This window comes from Herpailurus yagouaroundi, unplaced genomic scaffold (genome assembly GCF_014898765.1).
Source record: "Herpailurus yagouaroundi ecotype Mexico unplaced genomic scaffold, PumYag 181, whole genome shotgun sequence".
NCBI classification, from domain to species: Eukaryota; Metazoa; Chordata; class Mammalia; order Carnivora; family Felidae; genus Herpailurus; species Herpailurus yagouaroundi.
The window spans coordinates 24192262-24212637 of record NW_024412412.1 but is presented as its reverse complement, the minus strand read 5'-3'; the positions used below and the strand labels follow the sequence as shown (position 1 = coordinate 24212637).

The 20376-nt window shown below is 36.6% G+C and overlaps 1 protein-coding gene and 1 pseudogene across 7 annotated transcripts in view; both read right to left on the bottom strand.

Annotated features, from left to right (window-relative positions):
* SGCZ (sarcoglycan zeta) overlaps positions 1 to 20376 on the bottom strand; it is a 1125109-nt gene that overhangs the window by 38163 nt on the left and 1066570 nt on the right. The window lies entirely within an intron of this gene.
* LOC121040011 (uncharacterized) lies at positions 19697 to 19835 on the bottom strand (annotated as a pseudogene).

The following is a 20376-nucleotide window of genomic DNA, read 5'->3' as shown; positions in this document are numbered from 1 at the left end:
TATTTATATTTATATTTATATTTATATTTATATTTATATTTATATTTATGTTCATGTTCATATTCATATTCATTTATATGTATGTATGTTCTGTGAAATGTGATGTTTTTCTGGCCACTAGCTTCATAAATTCCATTACAGCTAATTTCAGAGAAAATTTTATGAGGTCATTGGCTTTGTGTGGAGACACCTGTGATCAGTAATACACATGGAAGCAAAACAAAGATACCCCTGTGCTTTGAGATATTAATTTGACATAAATTATCTCATTTTTTCTCACAGACATTTTTATTTGTTTAGAGAGAGAGTGAGTGGGGGAGGGGCAGACAGAGAGGGAGAGAAAAGAAATATCTCAAGCAGGCTCCACTCCCAGCGAGAACGTCGAAACATTGGGCTCAAGCTCACAACTGTGAGATCATGACCTGAGTCGAAATTAAGAGTCAGATGCTTAACTGACTGAGCTGCCCAGGGGTCCCTCTCACAGACATTTTTAATGTAAGTAGATAATATATTGTTGACATCTGAAAAATGAGGAAGCTGTAATCAGAGAAATTAAAGACCGCATTGGTGAGCTAGAATTTTGGCCTTCAGGTTTTCTGATGTATACACTAGGCACTTTGAAGTCAGCAGACAGAAGGAGACAACTCCAGCTCCTTCATTCTTACCTAAATGACTTCAGCAAATCATTTCATCTGTCCAAACTTCAATTTCCATAGATATAAATAAAGATAGAAATAACAACCTTACAGGTTGGGTTAGGGTTTTCTTAAATAGGATATAAATGTGCCTGGTTCGCTGTAAGAATTCAGTATTCCTTAATTCCCTCTGTCACTTTTATTTATGAAAATCAGCCACAGAAGACATACACATTGTGTTTGTAGAGTTAATGGCCCACCATGGGTCCAGTCGTTAGTATGTGAAATCACTGATCCTAAAATGTCAGCTTCAAGTTACATGGTCTCATGCTGAATTCTGCAATCTGAAATTTAGACGCTGTAAAGTGATTCTTAAATAGTGATTTAATTTTATTAATCAAGACTCTATTCAGTAGTCAAGGAATTCCCTAATGCAGCTGCTTAGTTACCAGATACGATCGATCAACATCCAAAAACCTGAGAAAGAAGTTTCTTCTAAATAGTTATGTCCAGCATAATCTCCCTTTTAATTGAACTTTATCCTAATGCTTAAACAACTGCAGAAAAATGAAAACAAAAATGCATAGTAGGTCCTTTACTAACTACAATGGATAGCTGCGATTTTTCTGTGTTTTATACTTAGCTCTCTGCGTGGGGTTATCAGAAATTCATCATAGGAGTAGCTGGATTGGTAAAACAGTCATTAACTCCACCAGGGCTTTACCTCCCTTTTAAAAGTCAAAGGAAGGGGCACCTCGTTAGTTCCACTGGTTAAGCTTCTAACTCTTGATTTGGGCTCCAGTGTTGATCTCATGGTTCTTGGGATTGAGCTGTGCTGGGTTTGTGTTCACAACATGGAGCCTTCTTGGGATTCTGTGTCTCCTCTCTGAACCCCCCCCACCCCCTCCCCCACCGAAAAAATAAACTTTTTAAAAAATAGTCAAAAGAAAAGTTAAGGAAAGAGTAGTACAGGACGCCATTCCTGAGGATATTTCTCTTCTCAATGTGAAATCTCAGTCATGGAATTTATAAGAATTCCAAGCTAGCAATTCGCACTAAGAACTTAAAGAGGTGGAATCTCACTAATGGTAGCAGCAGCACCTTCAGTATCCAGTCCATAGGACAGTTAGGAGACTTAAATAATAATAATAAATAAACTTTAGATGGACATTACTTTAAATTCCTCCACTGGAATGGGGCTGAGGTCCAGAGTGAATTCACTGAGCTCTCAGGGGCAAAAGTATTCCTATTTCTTCATTATCGCCAAGTTTGAACCTGTGCTATTGAATGCACATAAATCCTTTGGTTAATTATCTTGAAAGTCCCTTTCCATTGTAAATTATAAATTATATGAAATTATAAATTATAAAATCATAATTAATTATAATTTTAAATTATAAAATCTTTTTTGTATTATATTTGAGATCAGGGGCCTTTTTCACTCTGTAGTGCCACTTCCTAGCACTTTATCTGGTATAAGACTTTCATTAAATGTCTCTCTGAAGTTGCTGCAAGGGAAATGAAGAACATGGCAGCACTTGCTGTCCAGGAAGAGACTGGGCGTCCCTAGGGCCTCCATATCAGCTGTCAAAAAGGGCTTCAGGAGAGAAGGCTAAGGCCTGGCATGGAATATTAGCTGTTCTGGAGAGTGAGAGAGAAGAAAAAAGAGAAAAGCCAGATGGAAGAGGAACAAAGGAATCGGGAAAGGCACACCGTGGGAAGGAGGCCAGAGGGAAGTAGAAACATTTAAATTCTTGGATACTGCTTCTGCCTAGCATACAAAACTTTTGTAATCTGAGCCCATCCACCTGCTCAGACTTCTTCTCCTTTACTTAGCTATGAAATCTCTTTATTAATTTTTCCCACCTTTTCAGGTAAATGTAATCTGTTCATCCTCTCAACATATTTAGGGTGTACTACCTGTCACACTCATTCTAAATTATGTGTTATTCCCCATCTAAACTAAAAAATTACAGACATATTGCTCATATTCCACTGTATTCTTGTACACAACATGGTGCCTTACATATTGATGTATCAGTAGCAATATTGATAACGATCAATATTTTAAGGACCTTCTCTTGAAAGTTTTTCTTTTCCTCCTGTTTTTAATGCTAGTTTAATGAATAGTAGAATAGTAATTCAGAAACTGGGCAGGGGGCGCCTGCGTGGCTTAGCCGGTTAAGCATCCGACTTCGGCTCAGGTCATGATCTCGTGGTTCATGAGTTCGAGCCCTGCGTTGGGCTCTGTGCTGATGGCTCAGAGCCTGGAGCCTGCTTCAGATTCTGTGTCTCCCTCTCTTTCTCTGCTCCCTCCCATGCTCATGCTCCTGCTCCTGCTCCTGCTCTGTCTCAAAAAGAAATAAACATTGAAAAAGGTTAAAAAAAGAAAAAGAAACTGGGAAGTATGCTGAGATGCCCTCCTGTGTTCAATTTCAGTATTAGTTTACTTCTTTCCACAACTTCAATATCACTTTTGTTTTCTCTCAGTTATTCCTCCATACCACTGCCATCTAACACTCTAAAACAAAACTTATTGTGCAATTCTCACTTAAAATGCTTCCAGAATCCAATCGTCTATAGAAGTCAAGCCCAAATGCCTTAGTAGAATTTACCTCTTAGCAGTGCTATCTATGCATTTTACACTTGAGTGACAATAAAACTCTTGCAGATTTTGAAATGTTTACGAACTGTCATGAATACTACTTGGTCCCAACTTACCCCTCAGCCTCTCTCCCCTTTGATAATAATCTCTACAGATTTTTGAGGGGCTGATTCTAGATTATTTTCTCTGTGAAACAAACATGTTCTGGGTCCTTTCTGCTCTTCCTCTATCTGGTCAGCATCCTCCGCCCCTTGTGAAAATTCCTGGTATAGCATTTATCACATTGCTGTGCAATTTGCTTTTTTTTTTTTTTTTAATTTTTTTTTTCAACGTTTATTTATTTATTTTGGGGACAGAGAGAGACAGAGCATGAACGGGGGAGGGACGAGGGACAGAGAGAGAGGGAGACACAGAATCGGAAACAGGCTCCAGGCTCCGAGCCATCAGCCCAGAGCCTGACGCGGGGCTCGAACTCACGGACCGCGAGATAGTGACCTGAGCTGAAGTCGGACGCTTAACCGACTGCGCCACCCAGGCGCCCCTGTGCAATTTGCTTTGAATTCTTATCTGGTAACTTATGAGTTCGTTGAACTCAAAGACTTCGTCTTGACTAATTTTGTACACTTAGCACTGATCTTCTGATATATAGTTGAGGTCAGTAAGTGAAAGAAAGAATTGGGAATGGAAGAATGAAAGCATGAACGCATTAACAATTATTCTATTTATCATTTATGTGTAAAACATGGGAACTTCCTGTTTCTTACTATATTTCTCTGTTCAACACTTCAATACAAATCAGGTTATTAATAGCCTGAGGTGACTATCTACTATCTGCATTTATTGAAACTGTTATTATGAGCCTAGCCAATGTTAATTATTCCAATGAAACAAGGAAACAATATTGTTAAATTGTCTGTCTAACGGAAACAAAGAACACCATGTTGTTCATTTGAAACCGGAGAATACGCTGCCAAGATTTCTGAAAATAAATTATTGCAAAATCTGTTTTTACTTTTCAGTCAGCATTTTTTATGATTTAAAAAATATCTCAAGGCGTTTGCTCCCAGATGCCAAATCATGTCCTCTCTTCCACTTCTGAAGGTTTTCAGAAGATAAAAAGATAATGGGAAAGATACTTAATCAGATGGAAAATGCATTCGAATAAAACTATTTTCTTCAAGATGCAGTATATTTCAAAAATATTTGATTTGTCACCAATGAAAAAAAGACTCAAATATATCAAGAGTAGAAATAATATGGGGAGCCCTCCTACTCATGTTTTATAACCTTCAAGTAGCTTGTATTATACTAGCATTTGCTCCTCTGAAGAGGGGAGAATGCCTCTTCATTTGTTAACTCATTCTATGGCTTTCAATGAAGCAAAAACAATGGAAATTTTAAAGTATGTGTGACGAATACAGAAGGGAAAAGAAAATAAATTATTCTCATATTGAATGCATATGTAGTTTGATGAAAATTACATCTAAGGAAAATATACAGAAATAACCCGTCCTTCAAATTCCTTCCTCCCCCCACAAAATATTAGAATAGTTAAGAAGAGCTCTCCTCATTCACTCTGAAGATATATTTTTCAGGAAATAATAAGAAATTCTAAGGTCTAAGATTACTGACGTTGTCATTTTGCCCTTTAATAATCACTAAAGGAATGGGTAGCAATATACATCTGGGGCTTTTAGAAAATCCTAAATGAAAAAATGTCACCAAGAGCATATCTTTAGTAAACATAATAATCATAAGATTCTATTGTTATGGATTTGTTAAAAGGCAGGAATGTCTGAATCGATTTATCACTACGTTATAAACATTCTAACAGAAATTGAAATATAAAACTATGAGATAACTTGATAACAAATGAACTACCCATTTGGGGTTTTTTGTTTTGTTTTGTTTTGTTTTGTTTTTTGTAAAAAAAAAGTTCATAAAAGAGTAGTTCATGGTAAGATTTAGAAAATTAATAAAACCAGATCTCTAGGTGAAGTATCTTTTTACCACATTTAAATAGATTTTTTAAGCTTTGAAATATTTAATCTAGGGACTCCTGGGTGGCTTAGTCGGTTATGCGTCCAACTTTGGCTCAGGTCATGATCTCACAGTTTGTGAGTTCGAGCCCCGTGTCAGGCTCTGTGCTAACAGCTCAGAGCCTGGAGCCTGCTTTGGATTCTGTGTCTCCCTCTCTCTCTACCCCTCCCCTGCTCACACTCTGTCTCTCTCTGTCTCTCTCTGTCTCTCTCTCTCAAAAATAAATAAACATTGAAAAAATAAAAATAAAAAAAAGAAATACTTAATCTAGTAGTCTATTTTGTTTTGATGTTAGGCATTTTACCTAACATGCAGATGGTATATCTAATATTAGTTTTGCTTCTTTAAGGTCATGTTCATTTTTATGCATGCACATTTTCTGTGTACCCCTCTCCTTTAGAAACTCAGTCATTCCTCAATCCATATGCCATTGAAGCTTTTCTGATCCTTGTGGAAATTCACTTATCTAAAAATCTGCTGTCAGTTGCAAGATAAATTCATGTTTCTTTGGGGAAGAAAAGTGAATACCTTAATTCTGCCTTTTTGTTATATTTTATGCCTCGGGTTCTTCACCCCTATTTAGATTATTCTCTGAAGAGAAGATGGGCTTTCTACTGCTGTTAGCCAGAGACAGGAAGACTGTGTTTCTTACTGGCACACCGTGCTGATCACTATCTGATGGAATGTGCAAGGAGAGGGACTCATCATCTCAGCCATACTTTTATTCAATTCCTTAATTCCCTGCTCCTAAGATTTTTGATACAATGCCATCAAATGGGTACATCTCCATTGCTTTTTATGGGAAATAAAAATCAGTAGGGAAGTTGTCCAAAACAGAGAGTACCTGATTGTCTTCAGTGGCTTCAGGTATTACATTCTTTATGGATTTATTTGAACCTTCTACAATCTTTTTTTTTTATTATGAAAAAACACCCTCGTATATTCAAAAGATACTAATTCTGTAAATATCTTTACAAGCCTCAGCTACATGGTTAATCTGTACAAACAGACATGTGAACAAAGCTAGGACTTTTAACATGATCTCTCATTAAACACATCTTACACTCTCCTCAAGAAACCCAAGTGATCCTAAAACATCACAGTTTTACCTATCATTTTCTGAGTATCTCTGTTGATGTGGACAAAGTCAGAATCTGGAATCTTTGCGCAGACAACTTGCCTTGATATTTATGTTTTCAGTCATTTAGTAATAACTGAGTTTTATACCAATTCAGGTGAAAAAATGAAGTCTCCAAAGCCTATCCTGTAATAGCAGGATAGTGTGGCATCCACAGATAGAGCCCAAATGGGAAACAGCTAGGTACACAGACATCGGAAAGCAGTTGTTAGTGCCAAAATAAATTTCCTTCATCCTTTTATTTCTACGAGGTTTCACTTTTTTTTTTTTAACTTTTTGTTGTTCCAGATTGCTCCTGTGAGTTTTATGTTATCAGCTGCCATGTAATTCATTGTGTGCCAATAGGTAAACAAAGAGCTCCACTTACTTGGGTTTGTTTTTTACCCACAAGAGGACTGGTAGCATTACTTTTAATTAATGTAAAGAATAGCAGGGTTTTTTTGTGTTTTGTTTTGTTTTGTTTTGTTTTGTTTTGTTTTGTTTTGTTTTTACCAGAACTAACCCTGCTTTCCTCTATAATGATATCTTCAGCATGAGCACCCATCATATTCCCAGCTGGGATTGCCATGAATACCTCTGCACCATACTTGGAGCAATTCCAAGCAGAGTAAACCATTAGAGTTTTATGCAAATCATAACCAGTCTGGGTATCCACAGTTTGTAGGTAAGTCCAGGGATCTTCAAAATTCTTGAGCTGTCACGTCACCCTGATTTTAATTGTGTGGTCTGTGTGCCACACTAAGTAGCTTTAAAGATAGTGGTCCTCTGAGCTACAAAATAATGCTTCAGAGTTTTATAGAAATCAAATCTTTTTATATAAATGGGTCTGTGCTGGTAAGTTGGGGGGTAATGTACAACAGAACCATGATTCATCTAGATTCGTGATTTTACATTTCTGGAATACACTGGAATACTCACCAAATACCTCACCAAATGGACCTGTTAAGCAGAGACACAAATTCTGAGTATAAAGTTTCCATGTTTTTCCAGAAAGCATAAGTTGTGACACAAACATACATATCTGTGGGTGTGTGTATATGTGTGTGTGTATGTAGAGTATAGCATCTCACTGAGGACTACCAGACCCAACTAGTTTAGTTTGTGAGTCCGGACAATATTATCCAAATAAAATTCCAATCAAATAGAAACATTTTCGGAGAATTGGAAAAGAGAAAACACGACGCCTTAATATATTAAGGATATTTTCAATACCAAACTCAGACAAGAACAACACAAAACAGAAAATTTAAAGGTTCACAGTTGTTCATGGGTATAGATACCAAGATCCTAAAGAAAATATGTTGAAACCAACAATCAAGTAAGAAGCATCAGGGTCTTTTCTTTGGCATTTATTATAGGAATATAAGTTTTGTTTAACAACAGAAAATTAACAAAATTATCAAGAGTAACTTATTGCTAGAGAACATTATCTAATCATATCAAAAGATACAGATATACCACTCAAAAAGTTCAAAATTCTTCCGTGATTAACTACATCGATCACAATTACCTCCTTTTAGGAAAATGGAGGTGAACTTTCTCCCACAGTTAAGAGTCATCTACAACAAAACCTACAGCAACCTCAAACTTCCTGGTGACACATTAAAACATCTCATTTACGAGCAGCAGCAGTACAAAGGTGTGATGTGGTTTCACCTTTCGTCTAGAATCACCACTTCAATTCAGCTCCCCACTACAGTTCTTGTACTACCCCTTGGTCGGAAGGGAAGGAAAAATGAAGATCCGTGAAAAGCATATTGTTTGGGGAAAAAGTAACAAATTTCTCATGCTTCATGTATAATACAGTTTTCTGCACAGAAAACCTAAAAGAACCTAAAGGTAATTTAATAACATTAGAGAATTATTTTGGCTCAAAATTTAATGAAAGTTCTGGAAGCCCTTTATAGAATGAATCATTGAATTTAATCAAAAGATATTAAAGCCATTTTAAATGTAAGAATGTAATGTGATAACAAATAAGATATTAACTTAAAGTTGTTCATTTTCTCCAAAAACTTGAATAGATTTAATGCAATCTCAGGTCATCAATGATGTTTTCATGGAATTTGACAAGCTGATTGTAAATCTATATGGAAGAATATTGGGCCGAGAATAATAAAGCAATTCTGAACCCCGTCCCCAATTTCAGTAGGAGGATTTTTCCCTACCACATAACAAGACACAGATAAGGTTCAAGTTACTAAGTTGGCGTGGCTGTGGTAAAAAGAGAGAAATAGACAGTGGAATAAAGAAGGCTCCAGAAACTTACCAAAGAACTTACATCTGTATGCAAACTTGATTTATGACAGCCACTATGAAAAATAAGTGAGTAACAAATGATTATTCAATAAATGATGCTAGGATAATTGTTTACACATATGGGAAAATCAAACTGTATTCATCACTTATGCAAAATAAATTTCAGCAGGATTAAAAATGTGATGGGTCAAGTTATAAAATATGTAGACGACAACGTAGATTAGAGAAGGATTTTTTGACTTCAGATTAGAGAAGGATTTCTCACATAGTAAAGATGTGAGAATTTCTCACATAGTAAATGATGATACTCATATACTGAAATTAAGCATTTCTGCTGAACAAAGAGCATCACAAGAAGCTGAAAGGCAAACCTTGACCTTGGGGAAGATATTTGCAGTACATATAATTGACAAAGATCAATTTCCAAATACCAAAGAACTCTAAAAAGTAATTGAGAAAAATTAAACTAATAGAAAATGACTAAGAACTTGGGGAGACACTTCACAAAATAAAAAGGTAATTAATATTCAATAACCATCTGGGAAAGACAGTTCATTTGTAATCAAATGAAACAAATTAAAACTGCAATGTGGCACCAAGTTACACCCTCTAGTCTTGCAGAAACTTTACAGTGAAAAAACATATTTCTTATGGGAAGGTATGGATAAACGCTTAAGACAGAAAACATATAAAAGTTTAAGAAAACAAATTTGACTATATTAATATAAAATGTTTCTTAACAATAAAATATACCTTAAACAAAGTTAGATACTAAAACATATACATAGTCAACAGCAAATATAACTGATAAACAATTACCATCTATAACTTTTTTTCAATGTTTTTATTTATTTTTGAGACAGAGAGAGACAGAGCATGAGCAGGGGAGGGGCAGAGAGAGAGGGAGACACAGAATCTGAAACAGGCTCCAAGCTCTGAGCTCTCAGCACAGAGCTTGACATGGGGCTCGAACTCACGGACTGTGAGATCATGACCTGAGCTGAAGTCGGACGCTCAACTGACTGAGCCACCCAGGCACCCCAATAATTACCATCTAGAAAATACAAGGAACTCCTACAGACCAACAAGAAAACAACCATTCTAAAAAAAAATACTCATAAATAATACAAAAAAGAAACTTGAACAGTCAGTGCAATGGATGGGGGGGGGGGGGAGGAGTACTCCATGTTGGGCATTATAAATGAAAACCAAAAAGAGTTGTAATTTTATTTGAATCTTTTCTAGTGACCAGGATGCTAGAAAAGTCAACCTGTCATGTTGGTTTCTATCATCTTTCTGGCTGAATAAAGCGTTATTTCGTAGTTTCCACGTTAGGCTCATAGCCAAGGGATGCTATTATGTGGCTGTTTAGAAAGTGACTATAAAATATTTGTGGAATTTGTATAAAGTGCATTTTTCACTGAAAATAAACTTTCTTGGAATTCTTTTTTTAGGTAGCTATTTTTAAATAACACACCTTACTAAATTTCCAGGCTTGTTTTGAATTAAAAAGGTTTTGCCTTCTTTTAAAATCTTACCTGAAATATGAAAATAGAAATCAGTTAGATAGAAGTTAGATAGAAGTTAGATAGATAGTTAGATAGAAGTTAGATAAAGTTTGCTATTCAGTTAAATGATTGTGTGGCAATACTTATTTTGTTAATTCACTACTCAAAGTATCAGAAAGTATTTATTTTTTCAACAAGGTAACATTGGAGGGGATATACAATATCACAGAAAACATGTCAATGTGTTGTCTTGCTATGTCCCATTAGCAATGTGGCATTCAGTAAGCCAATTAGCTATCTGAAATCTTAATTTTCTTATATGTAAACAATAACAACAACAACAACAAGAACCCCAAACCCCAAAACCAAAACTGTGTGTCTTCTCCTCACAGGACTATGATTTTTTAAAAAATATTTTTATCCATATTATATCTGTGTTATTTATATCTATGTTACTTCACGATTGTTTAGCATTATTGGTTATGGGTAAAGTCAGTTTAAAAGACTTACTGATCTATGGTGGTTTAGGGATATGAGAATTCTTATTCACTGCTGATGAGAGGGCACATAATGAATATCTTCTAGAGTCCTTATACTTTGAACAAATAATTCAATTTCAAGGAAATTATCCTAAAGAGGGATCTTTGTATACAAAGATGTAACTACAAGGAATTTGATGACAGCCCTGTTTAGGTTCATTGAATATAATCCAGATGTCCAACAACAGGGAATTAATTAGTAAATTATTGTGGTTCAATAAAATGGAATACTTTTAGCCAGTTAAAATATAGAACACCACTGAGTGACATGAATTAAAAATGAAAATGAGATTTCCATAAGATATGAATAAACATAAAACAGCCTCATAAAGTCTCCACTGGTCAACATTCATCATTTGGCAAGCTTCTTCATTTCCCTTCCCCTTGTTTTTAGGCCCTTTTTTTCTCCTTCCTCGGATTAGAAACTCAAACATACTGCTTAATTTGCAGAGAAGTTTGGGCAACATTGTTTCCTCTTAAAGCTTTCTACTTAAACACATAAAAAAAGCTTTTAATGGTATTTTCCTAAAAAGTGAACCAGCCACCTTAAAAGATAGCAGTATCTTAATTAGATATCACCTTAAATAGAAGCATTTAGGGGCGCCTGGGTGGCGCAGTCGGTTAAGCGTCCGACTTCAGCCAGGTCACGATCTCGCGGTCCGTGAGTTCGAGCCCCGCGTCAGGCTCTGGGCTGATGGCTCAGAGCCTGGAGCCTGTTTCTGATTCTGTGTCTCCCTCTCTCTCTGCCCCTCCCCCATTCATGCTCTGTCTCTCTCTGTCCCAAAAAAAAAAAAAAAAAAAAAAAAAAAAAAAAAAAAAAATAGAAGCATTTAGGTAAATGTTGCCTAAAGATAAATCACAGTCTTGAGAGGTTATGAGATTTCTGTCAACTGTTGGAAGGGAGAATGACCATATTACAAAGACATAAGAGAGAAGATTTAAACTTGGTGGGAAGTTTGTAAGAATTAAAATTTTGGATAATTTTCAAGGCTCAGACTCCATATTTATTTCACCTATCATGCAATAAAGGATTGATGAGTAAGAAGACTGGCTGTTGAAAGTTTATTCTGATTCACTTGTTCCAAAGTCCAAACCAATGAGGGTGATTACTAATGACTACCAAAAAATAATTCATTTCATTTCTCAGTCAGGAACTTAATAGAGGCCATGCAATGAAACATACTCTTCATCAATTTTGTATGGGTTTTGTATTCGTACCCATACGAGGAGAAATGTTGGAAGAATTGTGGATAAGTAAGAAACGGATTCCATAAACAAGTATTTTACTTGATGTAGAAGAGATTTGCAACATTTATATTGTGATTAAGCTATTCTAAAACATCTTCCTTCCCAATTTTATAGGCATGTCACATGAGATTAATAATTCATGTCTGGAACCATGATCAAATCCTATATATTTTATTTTCTGAATGAATTGGGAAAATTTCCTTGGCTCATGTCTGATTTCAGCTTACAGATATGGAGGACAGTTCCAGAGTACCTCAGACTCATATACACTACATCTAACTTTGAGAATGTGGTGATATGTATATGTATAATATGTAGTATCTCTCTGCTTCTCAGAGCCCCAGGAAACAGGCTCAGCACAAGCAGCACCCAAAGGGCACCTCAAAATGCCTCACCAAGGAGGTTGAGAGGTAGCCTTTCAACCAATGGGGGGAAAGAGCTAATGAATAAATGCACCAGCCTTGTCTTTCAGTTGGACAATTATGAGAGGCAGTTTATTTTTCAGCTTGGCCACATTTATTTTTTTCCTATTTGAAAGACTATTTCTACTTCATCTACTTCCATAAAGCATTTGGATGTATACATAAGTGAAATCTAAAACATATAATCATGGGGCACCTGGGTGGCTCCGCCAGTTGAGTGTCTGACTTCAACCCAGGTTACGATCTCACGATTTGTGAGTTTGAGCCCCACATCAGGCTCTGTGCTGTCAGTGTAGAGCCGCTTCGGATCTTCTGTCTCCCTTACTCTGGCCCTCCCCTGCTCATTCCCTCTCTCTTTCAAAAATAAACAAACATTAACAAACAAAAACAAAAATAAAACATATAATCATAAACTAAAGATACAAATTTTGTACCAAGGAAATACAATTTAGAATAGAAGAGCAAGATCAGAGGGGCGCCTGGGTGGCTCAGTGGGTTAAGCGTCCAACTTTGGCTCAGGTCACGATCTCGCGGTCCGTGAGTTCGAGCCCCGCGTCAGGCTCTGTGCTGACAGCTCAGGGCCTGGAGCCTGCTTCAGATTCTGTGTTTCCCTCTCTCTCTGCCCCTTCCCTGCTCACACACCCTGTCTTTCCCTCAAAAATAAATATTTTTAAAAAAATTTTTTAAAAAGGAGCAAAATCAGAAAAAAAACCAGAATGTACCCATAAAGGTCAAAATGTGTAAGAATGTGATTGAGCCACCAAGGTGATCAGAACTCCCTGGTGAAAAAGGGAAAATGGGAAGTAAATAAAAAACTTCCTAAGGTATAATATGTATCCAAGAAGTTCTCATATCAGAATTATATGACTCCATGCCTGTTTGCACACAGAATAGCTTACCTAACTAGAACCCAGTTCAAGAAATAGGTCATTATTCACAGCCTAAACCTGCCACTGGCATTTCTAGTTAGTGCTCTACCAGGGCTGACAATATCCATTTGCCTATCTGAAACATTTTGAGAGTTGCTTTTGGAGGCTGAATGTTTATGAGATGATATGCTCTGCTCGAGAAAAACAGAAGTTTTCTGGCCTTTAATTTTAAGAGTACTTACTTTCCAAATCCAAGGGTCATTCTCCAGCCCCTATGTTGCTTGATCTCTCTGGCATTTAACATCCCAACCTCCCCAGGTTTTACCTTCTGACTGTCCCTTGTCAGGCTTCAGATGATGCCAAATCACTACCAACCTCTGCCCTTTTGTATTCTCAGTTTGGCCACGTTTTAAAGAGAAAAATACTTAGTCCAAACTTCAAATCATTTGTATGGTGTTCCTTCGTACATAATATTACTGATTCTTAGATTAACCTTGTGAAGAGACCAGGAACTAATAGATGAAAGCACTGATAATCCTACTACTTCTCCTTCTTCCATCCTCTTCTTCCTCTTCCTCCTCCTCCTCCTACTTTTTTTTTTAAATTTTTTTAAAGTTTATTTATTTTTGAGACAGAGAGAGACAGAGTAGGAATGGGGGAGGATCAGAGAGAAGGAGACACAGAATCTGAAACAGGCTCCAGGCTCTGAGCTGTCAGCACAGAGCCCAACGCGGGGCTCGAACTCACGGACCGCGAGATCATGACCTGAGCCGAAGTCAGCCGCTCAACCGACTGAGCCACCCAGGTGCCCATCCTTCTATTCCTGCTGCTACTACTATTGTTGCTGCTGCCATTAATGATGCTGATGATCATGGAAAACACTCATTGAATACTTATATGCTTCAATCATGTGCTAAGCACTGAACGAAAAGAAGTCAAATAATGTGATTCTTACAATAAAACTCTGAGAGATTATTTTGTGGGTTGGAGAACTGAAGCACAGAGACGCTAAATAGCTTGTTCTAAGGCACACACATTTAGATGAACTAGGGTTAGAAAGAGCACAAACCATTTATTGCCAGAACACAGATAAGCTTAGTCCTCGTTCAGTTTTCTTTTTCTCGCCAGTTCTGAATTCAAGAAAGAAGGCAACTTATACCTATTGGTTCTATCTTCCAGGAGCTGTCCATCTAGTGTGTAAAAATATTGTTTAGTGAAATAGTGAAATCAGTTATCAACTAGTGTCGTTGCAGAAGTATCCTTTACCCTCACCAAAGATCCAAGTACTAATCACTGATATCTGTGAATAGGTTACCTTAAAAGCAAAGAGGGGACTTACTATTTTTAGAACAAATTGTTAATGTTTTTATTTATTTTTGAGAGAGAGAGAGAGAGAGAGAGAGAGAGAGCGAGCGCATGAGCAGGGGAGGGGCAGAGAGAGAGGGAGACATAGAAACTGAGCTTTCGGCACAGAGCCCAAATGGGGCTCGAACTTGTGAACCAGGATATCATGACCTGAGCCAAAGTGGGACTCTTAACCATCTGAGCCACCCAGGTGCTCTAAAACAAAGAAGAATTTAGATGATAAACTGGAATTGTCATTGTTAATCCAGGAACCAAGGAATGCCTAGGGCCTCTAGAAACAGGAAAAAACAAACAAACGTATTCTCCCAGAAAGTAGTACAGCCCAGCAAACACGTTGATGTTAGACCAGTGAGAGCCATTTCAGACTTCTAACCTCCAGAACGTTAGACAATAAATTTGTGTTGTCTTAAGCCACTCAGTTTGTGGTAATTGTCATTGCAGAAACAGGGAATTAAGGGGCGCCTGGGTGGCGCAGTCGGTTAAGCGTCCGACTTCAGCCAGGTCACGATCTCGCGGTCCGTGAGTTCGAGCCCCGCGTCGGGCTCTGGGCTGATGGCTCAGAGCCTGGAGCCTGTTTCCGATTCTGTGTCTCCCTCTCTCTCTGCCCCTCCCCCGTTCATGCTCTGTCTCTCTCTGTCCCAAAAATAAATAAAAACGTTGAAAAAAAAATTAAAAAAAAAAAAAAAGAAACAGGGAATTAATGCAACCAATTAGTAATCAGCAAATATAGGCAACCCACTCAAGCCTGTAACATCTTTTCCCTTTCTCCTTCCCTTTTCTCTTCCTGTCTTTATTGTGAAATGAAAGATTGTCCTCTTGATCATGTATATGAACATGAAAATTTTATCCACTTACTCAAAACACACCTACACAAAATTCCGAAGTTGAAATTTGGGATAACATTTACTTTGACACACTCTAGCAAGTCACCTTTTGAAGACAAAAGTCAGTCTGATTAATGAATATTCAGTTGGTAAAATGAAAATTAGTTATTTCCCAAATTGCAGTGGACTTTCAAAATTTCTGACCAAGATTACATTAGTGTTTTTCCACTGTGACTACAGCATCAATCATTTACCTCAATCTCTTTCTTTGACGTTGTTTGGTATATCATGAGCGTTCAACTTAGATAGCTACATGAAGATAGAGAGGTTACTCCTGGAGCTCTCTAAGATTTAGTTGAGGAAGTCAGATATATAGTATTTAAATGTGCTCATTCCTCTTCACCTTTAACTTTTTCCAGCCTACTAAATAAATCTGCTTGAAATAATGACCTACCAACTAAATAAATCAGATCCTAGAAGCTCTCCTTCTTTTTACAGAAATTCTTATTCAGGATCTGAATGTATTATACACATGTGCATAGATGGACACAGATAAAATGAAATAAAAATGAGACGGGGCTCCAGTGAGAAGACACAGATATACTTCATCGTCTGCCATTGATAGCTATGTGAATTTTGTGCAACTCACTTAATGGAGACTCCGTTTGTGAAATGAAGATAATGGTAAACACCTCCCTAAATGCTGAGGAGTAAATTAATTAGTACAAATGACTATACTTTGCCAATAGCAAAGGGTAGTCCAAAATGTTATTAATTTCATTATTTTGATTAGTTGTGAATTTTTTTTTTGTTTTAAAACTTAATATGTACTACATTTCTTATATTTATTTTTTGTTCCTTTTATCCCATGTGGTTTTTACTTAAATGCCCTGGAAGACCTATTAAAATTACTTTTATTACACTAGATTGAATAATATTATTCAGTATGATATGAAGTGTTCAACATTTTCTTCTATATAGGTATGTGTATACGAGAGAGACAAATGAAAAACAATTAAATTTAGAAGCTCTTTACAATAAGTGCCACCAGAGGAAGAGTGTTGTTTCATTAACGCATAATATAAAGTAACGTTTTTATGTCTGTTATAATAACAATGATAATTCCTTACACTTATTGACCACTTAGTATGTGTCACACATCATGCTCTACAGGGATCAGCTCACATTAATTCAGTGAAAATACAATGAGGTGTTATTATTTATCATCCTCATATTTTATAGATGAGGAACTGGTCACTTTGAAACCTATTAACTAAATTGCTCATGATCACTCTTCTAGAAAGCAGTAGAGTTGTAATGCCAGAGGCAAAGTTCTTAATTGCTGCACCTTGAATCCTTCCAGTAATCTCTGCCCAGTTTATTCCTCTCTGAACTCTATTCCTCCTTCCCCATCCGACCTTTCCAAACAGCTATACTGTCATGGAACTGAACATATTTGGATTCAGTCACAGGTTATCATTGCCCAAAACTCATTTTGTTGAATAAATCCCTGAGAGCTAGTTTATACTGGGCCAAAGTTAAAAACTTCTCTTCAGGTTTCTAGTGTAACAGTAACTCAAAAATAATTGATAAAAGTCATTGTTTGTCAAATTAGGTTTAGAATCTACTGTAATGAAAGAGTATTTAGGGGCGCCTGTGTGGCTCAGTCAGTTGAGCCTCCGACTTTGGCTCAGGTCATGATCTCACGGTTCGTGGATTCGAGCCCCGCGTAGGGCTCTGTGCTGACAGCCTAGAGCCTGGACCCTGCTTTGGATTCTGTGTCTCCCCCTCTCTCTGCTCCTCCCCCGCTCATGCTCTGTCTCTCTCTCTCTCTCTCTCTCTCTCTCTCTCTCTCTCCTTCAAAAAAAAAAAATAAAAAAACATTTAAACATTTTTTAAAAAGAAAGAGTATTAGGATGTGATTTATTTATTTGGCTTAGAACTCCATTTTGTACATTTTCTCCTATTTTCCCTATTAGTTTTAGGACAGTATTGGCTAATGACATTTTTATGTTATTTGAAGGATGCCACTATTAATCGTGACCTCTGGAAGGCACAACCATTCTTATCACTTTGAAGTAATGATTAGTGTTCTTTCTCATCTGAATTTTTACTTGATTCATGAGCAGTGTAAGTAACTATAGATTTCTTATGTTCTGTGGAATATTCATAATTTTGAGGGTTTTCAATATGCCTGTTCAATCAGAAAATACATTATGATCTGAGCAATGTTCAAATTATTTACAAGGAAGAAATATATGTGATCCTTAATCTTGGAATAGACTGGCCAGGCCTCATAGGATGTGATCATGTTATTAGGTTTTCAAAACATGTGTTTGAGAAACATCTCTTTTGTGTATTGTATTATTTATCCAGATAGTACTGGACTTTTAGCTCCTATAATGAGGCAATAAAAAGAACTAAAAGTCATATAGATTAAAAAGGAAGAAATGAAATTGTTTCTGTTTGGTATATGGCATGATTATCTAATTTTTTTTTCAACGTTTTTATTTATTTTTGGGACAGAGAGAGACAGAGCATGAATGGGGGAGGGGCAGAGAGAGAGGGAGACACAGAATCGGAAACAGGCTCCAGGCTCCGAGCCGTCAGCCCAGAGCCCGACGCGGGGCTCCAACTCACGGACCGCGAGATCGTGACCTGGCTGAAGTCGGACGCTTAACCGACTGCGCCACCCAGGCGCCCCTGGCATGATTATCTATATGGAAAAGCCCTCACATCTGCAAAACTTTTCTATAACTACTGAGTTTAGTAAAATCACATGATGTAAATATATTAATTCAATACATGAAAAAAATAGAAATTGACATATTAACAATATTCATATAAAATGAAAAAGTAAAATACTATGCCAAATATGATTACTTCAAAAAACATTAAAAAGTTAAAAAAGCATGTACCAGATATGTGTGCTGAAAATAACAAAATGAATATATGTTCATGTTCATGAAATATATCAGTGAAAACCTAAATATATGGGGAGATATAACATTTTCATGGGTTAGAAGACTCATAATAGCAAAGATGTTAATTCTCTTAAAATTTATGTGTGCCCTGAATGCAATTCCTATCAAAAGTTAACCAAGTTTTTTCATTTTTTGTTTTTTTTATACATAGAAATACATATTCTGAAATTTATATGTAAAGGGACAGGCCATATAGTTATAAAAACAATGTTGAAAATAAGGTTTGTAATACTCTCTTTACCCAATAGTAAGACCTATTTTATAGCTATAGTAATCAAAATATTGGGATATTGTCAGAAGGATGAACAACTCAATAAAGATAATGAAAAAGAGAATTTAGAAGCTGGCACATGCCTGACTGATTTCTGACAATGATGTAAAAGGAAATCAATGGAGACAGGAAATGCATTGGAGCAACTGAATATTAATAGGCAAAACAAACAAACAACAAACACTGAAAACAAACAAAAAAAATTGATCTAAAATTCATATTATATTAAAAAATTAATTAAAAATGTATCACAGACTAAAATGTAAAACATAAAACTATAAAACTTTTTTTAAAAAAATTAAACAAAATCTTTGGTATGTAGAATTAGACAAAGCAGTCTCAGATTCAATAGAAATAGTGTGAGTCATAGAAGAAAATGAAAATTTAAAAATTTGTTTCGGGGCGCCTGGGTGGCGCAGTCGGTTAAGCGTCCGACTTCAGCCAGGTCACGATCTCGCGGTCCGTGAGTTGGAGCCCCGGGTCAGGCTCTGGGCTGATGGCTCAGAGCCTGGAGCCTGTTTCCGATTCTGTGTCTCCCTCTCTCTCTGCCCCTCCCCCGTTCATGCTCTGTCTCTCTCTGTCCCCCAAAAAATAATTAAACGTTGAAAAAAAAATTAAAAAAAAAAAATAAATAAAAATTTGTTTCATTAAAGACCCTGCCTGTTCAAAGAACGAAAAGACAAGCAACAGAGATGGGAGAAAATATTTGCAAACCATATATTTAACAAAGGACTAGTATGTAGAACATAGAAAGAATACTAAAAAAAAAAAAAAAAAAAAGCAAAAAATACAAACAATCCAATTAGTAAATGGCAACAGAGTATATAGAGATATTTTACTAAAATCGATGTATGAATGGAAAATAAACACATGAAGAGGTGTTGAACATCACTGGACATAGGAGAAATGCAGAGTGAAAGCACAATGGATATTACCCAGTTATCACCATGTCACTACACAATTTTTAGAAAAAAAAATAATGACAACATTAAAGCTGGAAAGGATAGAAAGAAACTGAACTACTCCTACATACATTGCTAGAAAGAAACTAAAATATTACAGCTACTCTGTAAAACAACTGGGCAGTTTCTTTTACACTTGATCTTAGCCAAAAGGCCGAGAAGCAATGGGTGGTTTTTTTTAAACAACACATATATCCATCATATCACCAAGTCATTATAATCTTGGCCATTTATACCAGATAAATAAAACTTATGTTTACACAAAATCCTGTACACACATGTTCACAGTAGCTTTATGCATAGTAGCCAAAACCTAAACAACCCAGATGTTTTCCAATGGGTGAATCAATAAACTGTGGTACATTCATACTATCAAATTCTACTTTTTTTTTTTTTAATTTTTTTTTTCCAACGTTTATTTATTTTTGGGACAGAGAGAGACTGAGCATGAACGGGGGAGGGGCAGAGAGAGAGGGAGACACAGAATCGGAAACAGGCTCCAGGCTCTGAGCCATTAGCCCAGAGCCTGACGCTGGGCTCGAACTCACGGACCGCGAGATCGTGACCTGGCTGAAGTCGGACGCTTAACCGACTGCGCCACCCAGGCGCCCCTCAAATTCTACTCTTTAATGAGAAGGAAGAAACTATTGATACGTATAACAACTTGAATGGATCTCCAGGGAATTAGGCTAAGTACAATAAATAAA